Raw genomic sequence first — 17,460 nt, forward strand, 5'->3', positions numbered from 1 at the left:
ATCTTCTATCTCTCTTCTTACTTTTACTCTCCTTCACTTTACTATTTCCGTTGTTTTCATACAGATATTATCTCAAACACCTAACAGGCATACTTGAATTTCAATATTTTTCACATGGCACCAAAGGATTTAATCATTGATGGAGCAAAGTTTGTTCCAAACAACTATGCTGCAATTCTTGATCATGCTGACGCTCCATCTGAATTGCATTTTGTGCAAGATCTTCTTGCACATAGTGAGGTTGGGTACGCCTTAACTCAGCCTGAATTATTTTCAAGTCAACAAGTTATGTGGTTCTGGAGGACTGGAATTTTTGATGATGGTGGTAAACGAGGAACTCCCAGTATTATCTTCCAAGTGGGTGATTCTTCCTATGTAGTCACTCCTGGTACAGTACGAAGAGCATTACATCTTCCAGAAGATTGTACCTTCTCTATACCAGAGGAATCAGAACTTCGGGGGTTAATGACTGATTTGGGATATGAACAGAGTCTGACGAAACTTGGACAGTTGAAACGGGCTCATATCAGAAGAGAATGGAGTTTCTTCTTCGATTGCATCACCAAGGCTTTTGGGAACAAATGTTCTAATTATGATGCTATCCCAATTCTGAGTCAGCACATCGGACTGCTCAACCTTCTTCTTCAGCACCTACTGTGAAGCCTACATCCTCTAAGCCAAAGAGAACAAAGACTGTTCCTCAAACATCTCAGAAGAAGAGGAGGATTACTTTGAGAGATGAAACAGATTCTGAAGATCAGGTTCCTTCTTCAGAACCTATGATTTATGAAGCTGAGAAGGCAACTTCTCAGAAGGATTCTGCAATTGGGGGTTCTAGGCTTCTCAAGAGGCTTAGACGTATGACTGTTCCTGCAACTCCCAAGGAATCCAAATCAACAAGGAAGTACAAGAAACAGAGGGCACAGAGGCCAGTTTCAGATGATGAGGAGGAAGCAGCTAAGGAAGGGGATCAGGAATCTCTGATCTCACAAGACAAGGAATTTGCTCCAGTCACTTCTTCTCCATCAACTCCATTTCAGGAACCTGTATCTGACAAGGCTAATTTACCTTCTTTATCTCTTGTTGATCCAGGCACAAGTGCTGAAATTGATATTCAGAACTTGGTTGTGCCTGAAATACTTTTCTTAGAAGCTCCAACAGCAAATAATCCTTCCACAACACCTGTTACTGATGCTGTTCAAACTCCTGAGTTATCACTAACACCTTCTCTGCATCAAGATGATGATCAGATTTTAGGTGAGCATCAGGATATGGCTGTTGATCAGAACTTAGTATCAGATCAGCAATTAGAGGATGTTGAAGCCTCCATTGCTACTCATACAGTTGTCTTATCAGAAGATACTGATTCTTTAAGTTCTGATGCTGCAAATGTTGGAGATACTGGTGAAGCTGCTACAACTGTAGATGCTGATGCAGCAGGTCCTTCAGGACATACTCCTCCACTGACTCTTCCTAAGTCTGAACTGCTAAAGGAGTTTGTTATCAGGGATGCACCAGTACCTTGGAGTGAAACTCCTGCAGGACAGGAGTGGACTAAGGAATGGAACTCAGTTTCATGTGTTCCAAATGCTTTACATCTTGCTGAGCACTTGACTAAAGCTGATGAAATGTTAAATTCTGATGATTTTAAAACCCAGCTTAGAGTCACTGCATTGAGTACTAAACATCTACAAGGTCTTCATTCCAACACTCATGCAGAGCTACACAAGATTCAGGAGAACTTTATTAAACAGGAACAAGTTTGGAAACTTGATAAGAAAAAGTTCTTCCAACCTACCATTGACAGGGTTGCTTATATTGAGAAAACTCAAGAGAAGCAACAAGCTCAGATTGATCAAATTCTGACAAATCAAGTTTCTCAGCAATCGCAACTTACTGAAATCCAGACCTCAGTGGAACTACTTATCTCTCTTTTATTACCTGCTGATGCCAAAAAGGGGGAGAAGGTAATTAAGTCCAAATGCAAAACCAACAAGTCACTGCAAGGACAGGATGATGGAAAAGATGACCAAGGAAACTCTGGAATGGGTAGTGGTCATAGTCAAGGTAGAAGATTTACATCAAGACAAGCTAGTCACAGAACAAGTTCTGATACTGGGAAAAGAATAAGTTCTGCTGCTGGTAAAAGGATAAGTTCTGATGAACTTCTAGATCTTGATGAGGAAATGTCAAGACAGTTATTTCTTCAAGAAAATCCAGGGATGGACTTGGAAAGTTTAAAGGAAGAAGAAGCCAGACTTAAATAAGAGAAAGTCACATCTAAATCTGAAGCTTCTGGTAAAAAGTTACTTCCAAAACCTAAAGGCATTGTGATCAAAGAGAGGATACATACTGAAGAAACTTTGGCTAGATCACAACCACAGATAGATCCAAGATCCAAGGGTAAAGAAAAGGTTGGTGAACCTATCAAGCCTTATGTACCTCCTGAGGAAGAAGAAATTACTGATGGAAAACATAATCTTGCTCTGACTTCAAGAAAAATTCTTAAAACAACCTCTGACATGGCTCAAGTTGTTCAGAGTCAAGAAATTGTAAGTTCTGATATTCAGAAGAAGCAAGTAACCTCTGACAGTGCTCAAGTTAACTTGATATCAGAAGATAAATCTAAAAAACTCCTACCAGGATTCACTAAAGCAAAACAGACTCAATCTTTGAAGACTACTTTAAGTGGTTTTGAAGCAAGAGTAGTTACTGGAAAGGAAGCTAGAGATAAAACTGGATTGGGAAGTGCTGATGAAAGAAGAGTACACAACACTACTGATGATCCAACTTCCTTGAGTGAACCAGGTATTGGAGCAACTCCTGAGAGATTGAATCAACTAGAATCTGTACAGATGGTTTACCATACCTACTTGAAAGAATACATCATGTTGTATTTCATGACAGATGGTAGGGTTTATCATATAAGACAAAATGCCATTCCATTGAAGTATTTTGAAGAATTGGAGCATGTATTATTCTTACTTCAAGTGGATGACAGAATAACAGAGACTGCTGCAAACTACTTAAAGGAACAGATTCAGAGACAGAAAAGACTTTATTCTGTTAAGTCTGACAGCAGATATGTTCCAAAGTACAGAAATCACAATGGTGATATTGTTGATATGAAGCCTAATACTGCACAGATCAGAACATATCTTGGTATTAAGGGGCTTGAATTCAATCTAGAGTCTAACAAAGCTTATGTCATAAGACTAGATCGGGAGTTGAGAAAAGCAAAGATTAATGATCTCAGAGCTGCAATATTTCAAACTGGTGAAGATACTGCAGAGCTTAAAAATGTCAAACGGAGAATGATTGATGAACTCAGATACGCTGAGAAATGTTTGTTGAAGAATTATCTCAGAACAACTCCTGACATCAGAGAGATCGGAAAATGATGAAGCCAAGTCGAAGATCTACAACTGCTTAAATTCTGATATTTATACAGGTTGAAGTTGTTATCAGAAGTTGAATTGGTAAAAACTTTAAGGACTGTAAGTTGTAGTTATCTTGTCTATTTCTCATGCATTTGTACTTAATGTTTTTGACATCATCAAATATCTGTTAAACTTGTATATTTTGTTAATTTACAAGTTGGGGGAGATTGTTAGATATATTTGATAATGTCATGGCTAATATGTTTTATGTTTAGATTTCAGATCTTATTTGAACAGAACAAATCAGTACTTAACTGATCAGTACTTATACTGGAAGTCAGAACTTAAGGTACTGGAAGTCAGAACTTAAGGGATATCAGTACTTATGTTATCAGGAGATAGATATCAGAACTTAAGTGCTGAAGGACGATCAGATAAGGACAGTAGCTGATTAAAGTTAAGAAGATCAAGATAAACATAAGAAGAGATATGCATGAAGAAGGAATTCCGTGAAGAATGGAATACTTGGAATAGAAGATATCTGATTGATATATTTTAGGAAGCAGAATTATATTCCATATCAATTAGCGAATATCTTGTAACTGTGTAGTATATAAACACAGAAATAGAGTTTACACTAGAGGTGTTATAATTATCGAGAATATTATTTATTATAACTCTAGAAGCTCTCGTGATATTTTGTTCATCACTGAGAGATAACAGTTCCAGATTGTAACAGAGTTTATTGTTTAAATAAAGTTTGTTTTCTGTTACATAAGTTCTTGAAGTTTGATTTGATTGTAATAAACACTGTATTCACCCCCTCTACAGTGAAAGTGTGACCTAACATGCTATACAACCAAAGATTCTTAAGTGTCCAACTGAAGGCTTCTCCCCATACCAAGCTTTCTCTGGCGTTGTTTCTTTCACTGCTGCTGTTGGACATCGATTAAGAATGTAGACTGCCCAGTTTACTGCCTCTGCCTAGAATTTTCTTGGAACATTCTTCTCAATTAACAAACTCCTCACCATATTCATCACAGTTTTATTCTTTCTCTCCGCAACTCCGTTCTGCTGTGGTGTATAAGCAGCAGTTAATTATCGCTTGATCCCATTCTTCTCATAAATTCTTTGAGCTCACCTGATGTGAATTTACCTTCGCGATCTGTTCTTAGGCATTTAATAGATTTCTCCATTTCCTTTTCAACAAGAGCCTTATATAGCTTAAAGGTACCGAATGAATCTAACTTATGAGTAAGAAAATAAACCCACGTCTTTCTACTATAGTCATCAATGAAACAAATGAAGTACCTCTTTTTGCCTTCTGAAGCTGGAGAAATCGGGCCACAAATGTCAGCATGAACCAGTTCCAATTTTACCGACGCTCTCCATGTGCTTTTCTTTGGAAATACATCTCTAATCTGCTTTCCTTTCAAACAATTAGTGCACGCAACTTCATCTGCTGAGAAACTTGGCAAGTCGTTTACCATCCCCTTTTTCTGTAACGTCTTCAATCCTTGGTGACTAAGATGACCGAATCTTCTGTGCCGGAGATAAGCCACGTCTTCAGTGATTACTTGGAGACAATCCTCTTCCTTGTTTTCTTTGTTGATTGGTTTGGCTTTTGATGTCAGCACAAACATCTGATTTTCTGTCATGTTGGTTTGAAATACCAAGCCCTTTGTGTCGTGATAAATGCGACACTCATTTGATTTCATTAGTACAACCAAGCCTTTTTCTTGCAACTGTCCAACACTGAGAAGATTATTCTTCAAACCAGGCATATAGTACACATCTCGTATAATATAGTTAACCCCTTTGATACTTAAATAAACACTTCCCTTTCCGGCAACATTCATAGTTGCAGAGTTTCCCAATCTGACCACCTTGCTGAATCCTTTCTTTACATCACAGAAGAGAGATAAATCACCACACATGTGATTTCTGCACCCGGAGTCAATGTACCACACAACATCTTTATCACCTCCAAGCGTCTCAATATATGCCGTTAGCACCATCTCCTCAGATTCTTCCACACTTGCATAATTTGCTTGACACTCGTAGTGAAAATGTCCAAGCTTATGACACTTGTAACACTCAATTGTTGCCTTACTCCATGGTTGACGAACCCTACCTCTGCCTTGTCCTCGACCTCCTCGAAAACTAATTTTTCGCTGTCCTCCTCTACCATAGTTGTCTTCATGAGTTACCTTCAAGGCCTGCTCATCTTCTCCACCCATTTTAAACTTTTGCTCATGAACGAGCAGAGAACTCTGTAAGGCATCCACAAACAACTGATCTATATCCTTGGCTTCCTCAATCGAACAAACAATATAGTTCCACTTATCAGTTAGAGTTCTCAAAATCTTCTAAACGATCTTGACATCATTCACATCTTCTCCATAATTCCTCATGTCATTTGCAACTGTCATTACTCTACCAAAGTAATCAGTGATTGCTTCACCTTGCTTCATTGTCAAGGCCTCAAAATCTCGGCATAAACGATTGAGTTGAGATCTCTTTACTCGAGCATTCTACAGAATTGACTTGTCAAGTGACTGAAATAAGTAATTCTTAGCCTTCAAATCCTTCAACTTCATCTCTTCTAAGCTCGTTATTTTCGCTGGTGTTAATTCATCCCTACTAGCTGGCTCAGTATAACCCTTTTCAACAGCAACCTAATACTCCTTAGAATGAAGAAGATTCTTCATGACCATACTCCAATGATCGTAGTTACCATCAAACTTCAGAATGAAGGCTATGTTGAGTGGCATTTATGACACTTTATAACGCTCCGTGAAGCTTTAAATTGGTAATTTGTACTCGAGTTGTTAGTATTTTTAACGTGTTTTTGTAGTGTTTTTGCATTTTAGGCATTTATCTGGAATACAAGTGAATTAGCATTATTTTGATGCTAATATGGTTTTAGTTAGATGTCCAGAATAAAAACGCTCGTGAGAAGACCAACTCAAATTAGCAAGAAAAGAAGAAGTCATAAAATTCTACAAAGAGACAGCGCACCCGCGCTGTGATAGCGCGCGCCCGCGCATAAAAAACAAAAACTCGGCGCGCCCGCGCTAGGTCGGGAAAATTAAATCCTGTTTCTTTTGGAATTTTGATTCATTGGACTTCTACTCTGCATGGGCTGCTATATATATATATCTTATGTTAGTTTTTCATAACAAGATGTACCAGAGCTTAAGGAGAAGGCGTAAGAAGACCGTAGAGCACAATACAACCAAGGAGAAAAGGATCTTGTTCATACTTGTTATTCTTTATTTTAAGTTATAACTTTGGATGCTAGTTTTCTTATTCGTGAATCTATACTCTTGTTTCGTACTTGGTTTATTATTTATTCATTATAAAGACTACGTTTCTTATACCATGCTTTCATCGGAACCCACGTTCATGATGAGTCCGATTATGGGCTAATCGTTATCGTGGGGTTCTAACCATTTATTTATAGATTTCGTTAGTTAATTTGTTTCGATACTTTAGTGTGTGGTTTTTGTATGATAAACTAGTATTTGTTGTGCTTATTCGTCTTATGAGCATCACGAACTTATAAGATAGTGTGTTAATCTTTAATGAGGTAAAAGTGAATTTACGAATTTAGAACTTGCCATGCTAGCATAGGTTCATGTATTGGTTATACATGATTCATAGGTAATTTTAACCATCTTACTTGTCCTATGTAATCACAATAGATGACTTGTGCGTTAAACCGTTATGTTGTCAAATTCTCTAGACATATAGGGCCTCAATATAATTGGTGTCTATTCAGCTTCTATCTCTTTTGTGGATGTCTGGTAGTATGGTATTCGTACAACGAAAGTTGGCGTTTATCAGTTTTGTGTTATCTGATTAGTGTCATCACCATTACATGCTAAGGTTAAGAATGAAAAGGCTATTGAATGAAGTATTTAATGAAGTTGGAATCCCATGTTTGTGTCATATCGTATTCAATTCTATTTACTCTCTTAGTTAATGTTCTTTAGTATAATCTCTTAGATAATCTTAATCATAAACAACATCAATTTGTTATTTGTCTTAGCATTGGATAATAACCATACCGGTGTTACATAAATACATTGATTGAAATTAACCTAACCAATCCCTGTGGGAACGAACTAGAATTTATTCTATATTACTTGAGATCGCGTATACTTGCGTGAATATTAGCGCGTGTTTCTTGCCCTAACAAGTTTTTGGCGCCGCTGCCAGGGATTTTGGTGTTAATTTTTAGTTTATGTTTTCGTCATCATTGGTCATAAAAGTTCAGTGACTCGGACATTATTACTTACTAAATTCCTTGTCGTGTTTCAGGTACTCTAGCGAGCATGTATGCATACGCGTTCTCGGTCTCGTAAGAGAACACTGGATCAAGCTGAGGAAGAAGTTGTAATCGAGGAGAAAGTTGAAGAAGAGATCTTAATGGAGAAAGAAGAAGAAGTTCTTATTGCAATGGGAGAACCAGAAGCGAATCCAAAGGCTTTGATGGACTACTCTCAACCAAAGATCAATGATATTCAGTCTAACATTGTTCGACCAGCCATCTCGGCTAACACCTTTGAGATCAAGTCGAGCACGATTCAGATGATACATAACTTAGTTCAGTTTGGGGGTTCTCCGATAGAAGACCCCAACATGCACATTAGAGATTTTATCGAGATCTGCGATACTTTCAAGTTCAATGGAATTTTTGAAGATGCCATTAAGTTGAGGCTTTTCCCATTCTCTTTGCGGGATAAATCTAAGTGCTGGTTACATTCTCTACCACCAGGGTCTATCACCAAATGGGAGGATCTTTCTCAAAAGTTCTTAATTAAATTCTTCCCTATGGCGAAGACTGCTGCAATCAGAAATGCACTTACTCAATTTGCTCAGCAATCTGGAGAATTTTTGTGTGAGGCTTGAGATCGTTATAAGGAGATGCTTAGAAAGTGTCCTCACCATGGGATGCCTGACTGGATGATCATTAACTACTTCTATAATGGATTGGGTGCTACTTCTAGACCCATGCTTGATGCAGCATCAGGAGGAGCCTTGTGGGCTAAAAGCTATGATGAAGCTTATGAATTGATTGAACTGATGGCGGCTAATGAATACCATAATCCTACTCAGAGACTATCTCAGGGCAAGGTAGCAGGAATCCCAGAGTTAGATACAGCTATATCTATAGCTGCTCAGGTTAAGGCTTTCACGATGAAGGTGGATTCTTTGTCCAATTATGGAGTTAATCATATCACTAATGTTTGTGAGCTTTGTGTTGGTGCCCATGAGATGGAGCAGTGTGCTATTTCTAGTGAACAACTCAGTTCGTGAGCAACTTTCAGAGGTCACAGCATCCTGTGCCAGCCACCTATCACCCTAACATCGCAATCATCCTAACTTTAGCTGGAGCAACACTTAGAATACGGTTCAGCAGCCTTATCAGCAGTATCCAGCAAAGCAGTACAACCCCTTATTTTTCAGCAACCGTAATTTGCACCAAGACAACAAATCCAGCTGCAACAGTCTAATGAAAATCTGAATTGGAGGAGTTGAGACTCATGTGCAAGAGCCAAGCGGTTTCTATCAAGACCTTGTAAAATCAAATTGGGCAAATTGCCAATGCCTTGCTAAATAGTCAGCCTGGTACACTCCCTAGTGACACTGAAGTACCAGGAAAGAGGGAAACTATGGAGCAGATAAAGGCAATTACATTATTGTTTGGGAAGGTTGCAAATGCTGAACACCCTCATGTTTCGGATGAAGAAGCTATAGCTGAAGAAGAAGTGTAGAAGGAAGCAGAAGTGGAACCAAGGAAGACTACTGTTGAACACACTCCTCCTAAGGGTAATACAGGGGAGAAACAGATCTATCATCCACCTCCCTTTCCTAAGAGGCTGCAGAAGAAAAAGCTGGATAAGTAGTTTAAAAAGTTTCTGGAGGTGTTCAAGAAACTTCATATCAATATACCTTTCGCTGAAGCTCTTGAACAAATGCCTAGTTATGTGAAGTTTATGAAAGGTATACTTTCTTGGAAGGTGAAGCTTGATAACTTAGAGAAAGTTGCTCTCATGGAGGAATGCAGTGCTGTGCTGCAATAGAATTTGCCTCCGAAGCTTAAAGATCCTGGTAGCTTCACTATTCCTTGCACCATTGGAAAAGTGTCTTTTGATAAATGTTTATGTGACTTGGGAGCTAGCATCAATCTGATGCCTTTGTCAATCTTCAAGAAGTTGGACTTACCTGATCCAAAGCCTACTTATTTGACCTTGCAGTTGGCCGATCGTTCTATTACTTATCCACGAGGCATTGTTGAGGATGTTTTGGTCAAGCTGGATAAGCTCATCTTTCCTTCTGATTTTGTAATTCTTGATTTCGAGGAGGATAAGAAGATTCCCATAATTTTGGGAAGACCTTTCCTGGCTACTGGCCGGACTTTGATAGATGTGCAGAAGGGTGAGCTCACCATGTGAGTGCTGGATCAGGATGTAACTTTTAATGTGTTCAATGCCATAAAATTCCCTAAGGAAAATGAGGAGTGCTTAAAGGTGGAATTGGTCGATTCTGTGGTTACTTAAGAACTTGATCAATTGCTAAGGTCTGATGCATTAGAAAAGGCCATTTTGGAGAATTCAGATAGTGAAGATGATGAAGGTGATGAGCAGTTGCAATATCTGAATGCTTCTCCCTGGAAGAGGAAGGTGGATATGGCTTTTGAATCTCTTGGAATGGAGGAGCTGAACAAATCTCCAAAGCGCCTCAAGCCATCTATTGAGGAAGCTCCTACACTTGAGCTTAAACCATTGCCTGAACACTTACGGTATGCTTTTTTAGGTGATGCATCTACTTTGCCTGTGAGTATTGCATCTGATCTTTCAGGTAGTGATGAGGAAAAACTCTTAAAAATTTTGAGAGAGTTCAAATCGGCAATTGGATGGACGATAGCAGATATCAAGGGAATCAACCCTTCTTATTGCATGCATGAAATTCTGCTAGAGGAAGGTAGCAAGCCTACTGCTGAGCAACGGAAAAGGCTCATTCTGATCATGAAAGAAGTTATGAAGAAGGAAATTCTCAAATGGCTGGATGCAGGGATCATCTATCCCATTTCTGACAGTTCTTGGGTGAGTCCACTTCAGTGTGTACCAAAGAAATGAGGTATCACCGTTGTTGTTAATGAGAAGAATGAGCTCATTCCTACTCGAACAGTCACGAGGTGGAGAGTTTGCATGGACTATAGGAAGGTGAATAAGGCCACGAGAAAGGATCACTTCCCTCTGCCTTTTATTGATCAGATGCTTGACAGGTTGGCTGGGCATGAGTACTACTGTCTTCTAGATGGCTATTCGGGCTATAATCAGATTTGTATCACTCCAGAAGATCAGGAAAAGACTACTTTCACTTGTCCATTTGGTACTTTCGCCTTTAGAAGAGTTTCTTTTGGGTTGTATGGAGCACCGACCATATTTCAGAGATGCATGATGGCTATCTTCGCTGACATGATCGGTCAGAATGTAGAGGTATTTATGGATGATTTCTCTATGTTTGGAGATTCATTTGATGAGTGCATGCAGAATCTTGGCAACGTTCTTAAAAGGTGTGTTGAGACCAATCTGGTTCTCAACTGGGAGAAATGTCAATTTATGGTGCGACAGGGCATTATTCTTGGTCACAAGGTATCAAGTAGGGGTCTTGAGGTGGACAAAGCCAAGGTGGAGGTCATTGGAAATATTTCTCCACCAATTTCTGTTAAGGGAGTTCCCAACTTTCTTGGAAATATCTACGGCTTTGAGAAGTTTTGATCTTATTTGCTTGGGATGAAGGTGACAGTTTTCACGGATCACGCCATAATTTATTATCTCGTCTCGAAGAAGGAATCAAAGCCTAGATTGTTAGATGGGTTCTTTTACTTCAGGAGTTTAAATTAGAGATCAAGGACATAAAGGGCACTTAGAACCAAGTCGCTAATCATCTCTCTCGTTTGGAAGATCCAAGTGTAACTTCACAGGATAAGACATTGATAAATGTATCTTTTCCCGATGAGTATTTTTTTGGAGTGCAAGAGTAAGAACCGTGGTTTGTAGATATTGTGAACTACCTTGTGAGTAATATCATGCCTCCAGACTTGTCGTACACTCAAAGGAAGAAGTTTCTACATGAGGTCAAGTGGTATATGTGGGATGAGCCTTATTTGTTTAGGCAAGGAGCTAACCAAATCACCAGGAGATGTATTCCGTACAACAAAACGAGGGGGATCTTGCGAGACTGTCATTCGACTGTTTATGGAGGCCACTTAATCAAGCGTATTCTAGAGAAAGTTGTGTGTCCATCAAGGAAGGATTGGTCTTTGAAGCTTGATAAAGTTGTTTGGGCATATAGAACAGCATACAAGACTCCATTTGGAATGTCACCATTTTAGTTGGTTTATGGTAAGGGGTGTCATTTGCCTGTGGAGCTCGAGCATAAAGCGTATTGGGCTTTGAAGAAGTTGAACCTTGATTTGGATGCAGCTGGTAAGAAAAGAATGCTTCAATTGAATGAACTCGATGAATTTTGGCTTCAAGCGTATGAAAACAACAAAATATAGAAGGAGAAAGTCAAGAGGTGGCACGATAGGGGTCTAGTGCTCAAGTCATTTGTGTCGGGATAACAAGTTCTGTTATTTAACTCTCGTCTCTGTCTTTTTCCTGGAAAATTGAAGTTGATATGGTCCGGTCCGTTCATAATCAAAACTATGTTTCTGCATGGAGCTGTGGAGATTTTTGAGAATAATCTAGGCCCAGCATTTAAAATAAATGGGAAGAGGCTGAAGCACTACTATGGGGATATGACAAACCGTGAGGTGGTTAGTGCCGTTTTATTATCTACTTGATCTCGAGATTCTACGTCAAGCTAACGACGTAAACCAAGTGCTTCTTGGGAGGAACCCAAGTTTGTTGTACATTAGTAGGTAGAAGAAGCAAAAAGAAAAGAGAAAAACATAAAAAAATCAGAAAAACATAAAAAAAATCAGGGCCAACTAAAGTAGCACGGCGTGCCCGCGCTGTAGAGCGGGGCGGCTGCGCTGAAAGTCCAGAAACTGCGTACGCCCGCGCTCCCTGGCGGGGCGGCCGTACTGAAATGCCAGAAGCACGGCACGGCCACGCCAAGGTAGCGCGCGGCCGTGCTGAGTCCTTGTGTTCGAAAAAAATAGCAGAAAAGAAGAGAAAATCGGGGACTTTATTCCAAAATCAATTCCCACCCGAATTTTACTCACCCACATCCCAAATTTCCCTCTTCAAATCAAACTCATTATTCCCATTATTCTCATAATCAATTCCCAATCCATTTCCATAACTAATTCTCTCCCAATCTCCTATATATACATTCACTTATACATAAACTTCTCCATCACTTCTCAAAACTCTCAAACACACAAATATCTCTTACAAACTTCTATTCTCTCAAACTAATTCAATCTCAATAGAACAAAAAAGACAGCGAACTCAGGTAAACAGCAGCACCACCAATTCTTCGAGTGCGGGTGGTGTGAGGCCTAGGTTTTCAACTCCCGAGGCTAAGGCGGAGTATGCAAGGTTGCTTTCGAAGCCTATAGCCAAGGAGCGTGGTTTTCTGCCATCAGGGAAAGATGGTAAGTTGTTGGTGAAGATCTTGGAGATGGGCTGGGTTGCTTTTTGCGAGACACCCGCTGCTATGCCCATGAGTGTGGTACGTGAGTTTTATGTTAATGCTAAGGCAGAGAAGAATGGTTTTACGGGGGTTAGGGGGATGACTGTGGACTATAGTGCTGAGGCTATTCGTAGGGTGATTGAGTAGCCCGAGAGGAGGGAGGAGCAAGAGAACTGGAACGAGAAGACTCCATAGGAGTTTGACTTGGATTTGATTGTTACTACCCTCTGTGTACCTGAAACTCATTGGAAGTTCAAGAAGGGCACGAACGAGTATGCCACATTCCCTACTTCGTGCATGAACAGGTTTGCACGTGCATGCAATTCTTTTATTTGTGCTAACATCATGCCATCTTCTCACGTGCATGAGATTACTGTGGAGCGTACGCGTTTGTTGTGGGGTATTTTGAAGGGAGACTATGTGGATCTTGGGATGGTTATCCATCAGAGTATGTTGAGCTTTCTGCGAGGAAGTACGACGGGTTTGATACCCTATATATCTATTGTTATGAAGTTGTGTGTGGCGGTTGGAGTTCGTTGGCCCGTACATGAGCAGCTGTAACTCCCTAGTGCTCTGATTGATAGTTCGACGTTGTTGAATATGACAGAGTGGTATGGTGGGAAGTCCGATCTTAAGGGGCTTGGATATTCTTATGACCATATTCCAGGTAGAAGGCCAGCGAATCAAACTTATGCTGGTGGGACTTCGCAGGCTCGTCGAGCAGCCTGGAGAGCTCAGTTGGGAGAGGGGGTTGGTGTTGAGTGGCATTTATGACACTTTATTGTGCTCTAATAAGCTTTGGATTGATGAATTTGTACTCAAGTTTATAAGTATTTTAACGTGTTTTTTAGTGATTTTGCATTTCAGGCATTAATCTGTGAATCAGGTGAATTAGTATTGTTTTGGTGCTAATATGGTGTCTAGGTGGTGTTGGAATAAAAGCTCATTGAAGCCGGCTTGAAGCTGCAAAATAAAGAAAAAGAAAAGAAATTGTTTCTGGCAGAAGCCCAGCGTACCCGTGCTGAACAAGCGCGCGGCCGCGCCGAAGTACAGAAAGCCAGCACGCCCGCCCTGGTGAAGCGCACGGTCGCGCCATTTCGGGATAATAAAATCCTGATTCTATTACAATTCTGTTTTCTGGACTCCTGGGTTGATTGGATTGCTATATATTGATAACTCAAGATCATTTTTTAATAAGGAGACTTACCAGAGCACTAGGAGAAGACGACAAGAGACCTATAGCATAATTCAACAAAGGCGAAGACGATCTAGTTTATTCTTGTGAATCTTTGTTTTAAGTTATAATCTTGGATGCTCGTTTCTTCTTTTGTTGAACATATACTCTTGTTTGTACTTGGTTTTATTTATTCGTTATAAAGACTACGTTTTAAATACCATGCTTTCATTAGAACCCACATTGATGATGAGTCCGATTATGGGCTAATCGTTATCCAGGGGTTCTAACGGATTTATTTATGGATTTCTTTAGTTAAATTGTTTGATGCCTTAGTATGTGGTAATTGTATGATATCCTAGTATTGGTTGTGCGTATTTGTCTTATGAGTGTCGCGAAATTATAAGATAGTGTGTTAATTCTTAATGAAGCGAAAGTGAATTTAAGGATTTAGAACTTGCCATGCTAGCATAGGTTCATGTATTGTCATGCATGATTCGTAGGTAATTTTAACCATCTTACTTGCCATGTGTAATCAAGATAGATAACTTGTGCTTAAACCGTTATGTTGTCAAATTCTATAGACATATAGGGTCTCAATATAATTGGTGTATATTCAGCTTCTATCTTTTTTGTGGATGTCTGGTAGTATGGGACTCGTGCAACGAAAGTTGGCATTTATCAGTTTTGTGTTATCTCATTAATTTCATCACCATTGCATGCTAAGGTTAAGAATAATAAGGCTATTGAATGAAGTATTTACTGAAGTTAGAATCCCATGTTTGTCATACTTATTAATTCAATCAATCTTATTCTCGTAGTTATAATTATTAGTTTAATTCTTAATTATAAACAACCTCACTACGTTATCGTCTTAGCACTGAATAATAATCATACATTGTTGCTTAAGTGTGTGAATTAATTAGTTAACCAATATAGTCTATGTGGGAATGAACTAGAAAAGATTCTATACTACTTGCGAACTCGTATACTTGCATGTATTATTAGCGCGTGTTTATCGACTAACAAGTTTTTTGCGTCGCTGCCGGGGACTGCAGTATTAATTGATAGTTTATGTGCTTTCCATTAGTGGTCGTTAAAGTTCATTGACACGGACATTGTTACTTATCTGTTTCCTTGTCTTATTTCAGGTACTCTAGCGAGGGTGTATGCATACACGTTCACATACTCGTAAGAGAACACTGGATAAAGCCGAGGAAGAAGTTGCGGTAGTTTGTAAGGAAGTTTTTGAGGAAGAAAAGAAGGTAGAAGAAGAAGAGAAAGTCGAAGAACCCGTTGTAGTAGCGATGGGAGATCAAGCAGAAAATTCGAAGGCTTTGATGGACTATTCTCAGCCTATGATTAATGACATTCAGTCAAGCATCATCAGACTGGCCATCAGGGCTAACACTTTTGAGATCAAATCAAGCACAATTCAGATAATACAGAACTCAGTTCAGTTTGGGGGTTCTCCTACTTAAGACCCCAACATGCACATCTGGGATTTCATCGAGATCTGCGATACTTTCAAATTCAATGATGTGACTGAAGATGCTATCAAGCTACGCCTGTTCCCATTTTGTCTGAGGGACAAGGCTAAGTGCTGGTTACACTCTCTGCCAGCAGGATCTATCACCACTTGGGATGATCTTGCGCAAAAGTTTCTCACTTGGGGAATCTCTGTATGAAGCTTGCAATCGATATAAGGAGATGCTAAGGAAGTGCCCACACCATGGCATGCCTGATTGGATGATTATTAATTGCTTCTACAATGGATTAGGTGCTACTTCTAGACCCATGCTTGATGCAGCATCAGGAGGAGCCTTGTGGGCTAAGAGCTACGATGAAGCTTATGAACTTATTGAACTGATGGCTGCTAATGAGTACCAGAATCCTTCCCAGAGACTGACTCAGGGGAAAGTCGCAGGAATTCTAGAGTTGGACGCAGCTACTGCTACCGCTGCCCAACTTAAGGCTTTGATGATGAAGGTGGAGACTTTGGCTAATTATGGAGTAAATCAAATTACTATTATTTGTGAGCTTTGTGTTGGTGCCCATGAGACTGATCAATGCACAATTTCTAGTGAATCAGCTCAGTTTGTGAGCAATTTCCGGTGATCGCAGTAACCAGTGCCAGCCACCTATCATCCCAACAACCACAATCATCCTAATTTCAGTTGGAGCAATGCTCAGAATGCGGTTCAATAGCTTATCAGCAGTACCCAGCTAAACTGTACAACCCCCTGTTATTCAACAACCACATTATACACCTAGACAGCAACTCCAGCTGCAACAAGCCAATGAAAAATCTGAATTAGAGGAGTTGAAGCTTATGTGCAAGAGTCAAGCTGTTTCTATCAAGACCTTGGAAAATCAAATTGGGAAAATTTCCAATGCCTTGCTAAATCATCAACTTGGTACATTACCTAGTGACACCGAAGTGCCAGGAAAAAGGGAAGCTAAGGAGCAGGTAAAGGCAATCACTTTAAGGTTTGGAAAGGTTACGAATCCCGAACAAACTCAAGAGTTGACTGAAGAAGTTGGGGCTGAGAAAGAACTAGTGCAGCAGGATAAAGAAGTGGAACCAAGGGAGACTACTGTTGAACACACTCCGCCTGAGGGTAATAAAGGGGAGAAACATATCTATCCTCCATCGCCTTTTCCCAAGCGGCTGCAGAAAAAAAAGTTGGACAAGAAATTTGAGAAGTTTCTGGAGGTGTTCAAGAAACTTTATATTAACATACCTTTCGCCGAGGCTCTCGAGCAGATGCCTAGTTATGCAAAGTTAATGAAAGGTATTCTCTCTCGGAAGGTGAAGCTAGATGATTTAGAGATAGTCGCTTTCACGGAGGAATACAGTGTTGTGCTGTAACAGAAGTTATCTCCGAAGCTTAAAGATCCAGGAAGATTCACTATTTCATGTACTATTGGAAAATTGTCTTTTCACAGATGCTTATGTGACTTGGAAGCTAGCATCAATCTGATGCCTTTGTCAATTTTCAAGCAGTTGGATTTACCTGATCCCAAACTGACTTATATGACCTTGCAGTTGGCCGACCATTCTATTACATATCTGCGAGATATTGTGGAGGATGTCTTGGTCAAGGTTGATAAAATCATCTTTTCTGCTGATTTTGTAGTTCTTGATTTCGAGGAGGATAAGAAGATTTCCATAATCCTGGGTAAACCTTTCCTGGCGAATGGACGAACCTTGATAGATGTGCAAAAGGGTGAGCTCACCATGTG

At 39.7% G+C, this 17,460-nt stretch overlaps 1 non-coding gene across 1 annotated transcript; it reads right to left on the bottom strand.

The window, feature by feature from the left end:
* Window positions 1-8,234: 8,234 nt before the first annotated feature.
* Window positions 8,235-8,341, bottom strand: LOC141682178 (small nucleolar RNA R71). Its single transcript, XR_012559580.1, has one exon. It is a non-coding gene; the product is annotated as a small nucleolar RNA R71 (small nucleolar RNA).
* Between the last annotated feature and the right edge of the window lie 9,119 nt (window positions 8,342-17,460).

Source organism: Apium graveolens, chromosome 8 (assembly GCF_009905375.1).
Source record: "Apium graveolens cultivar Ventura chromosome 8, ASM990537v1, whole genome shotgun sequence".
NCBI lineage: Eukaryota > Viridiplantae > Streptophyta > Magnoliopsida > Apiales > Apiaceae > Apium > Apium graveolens.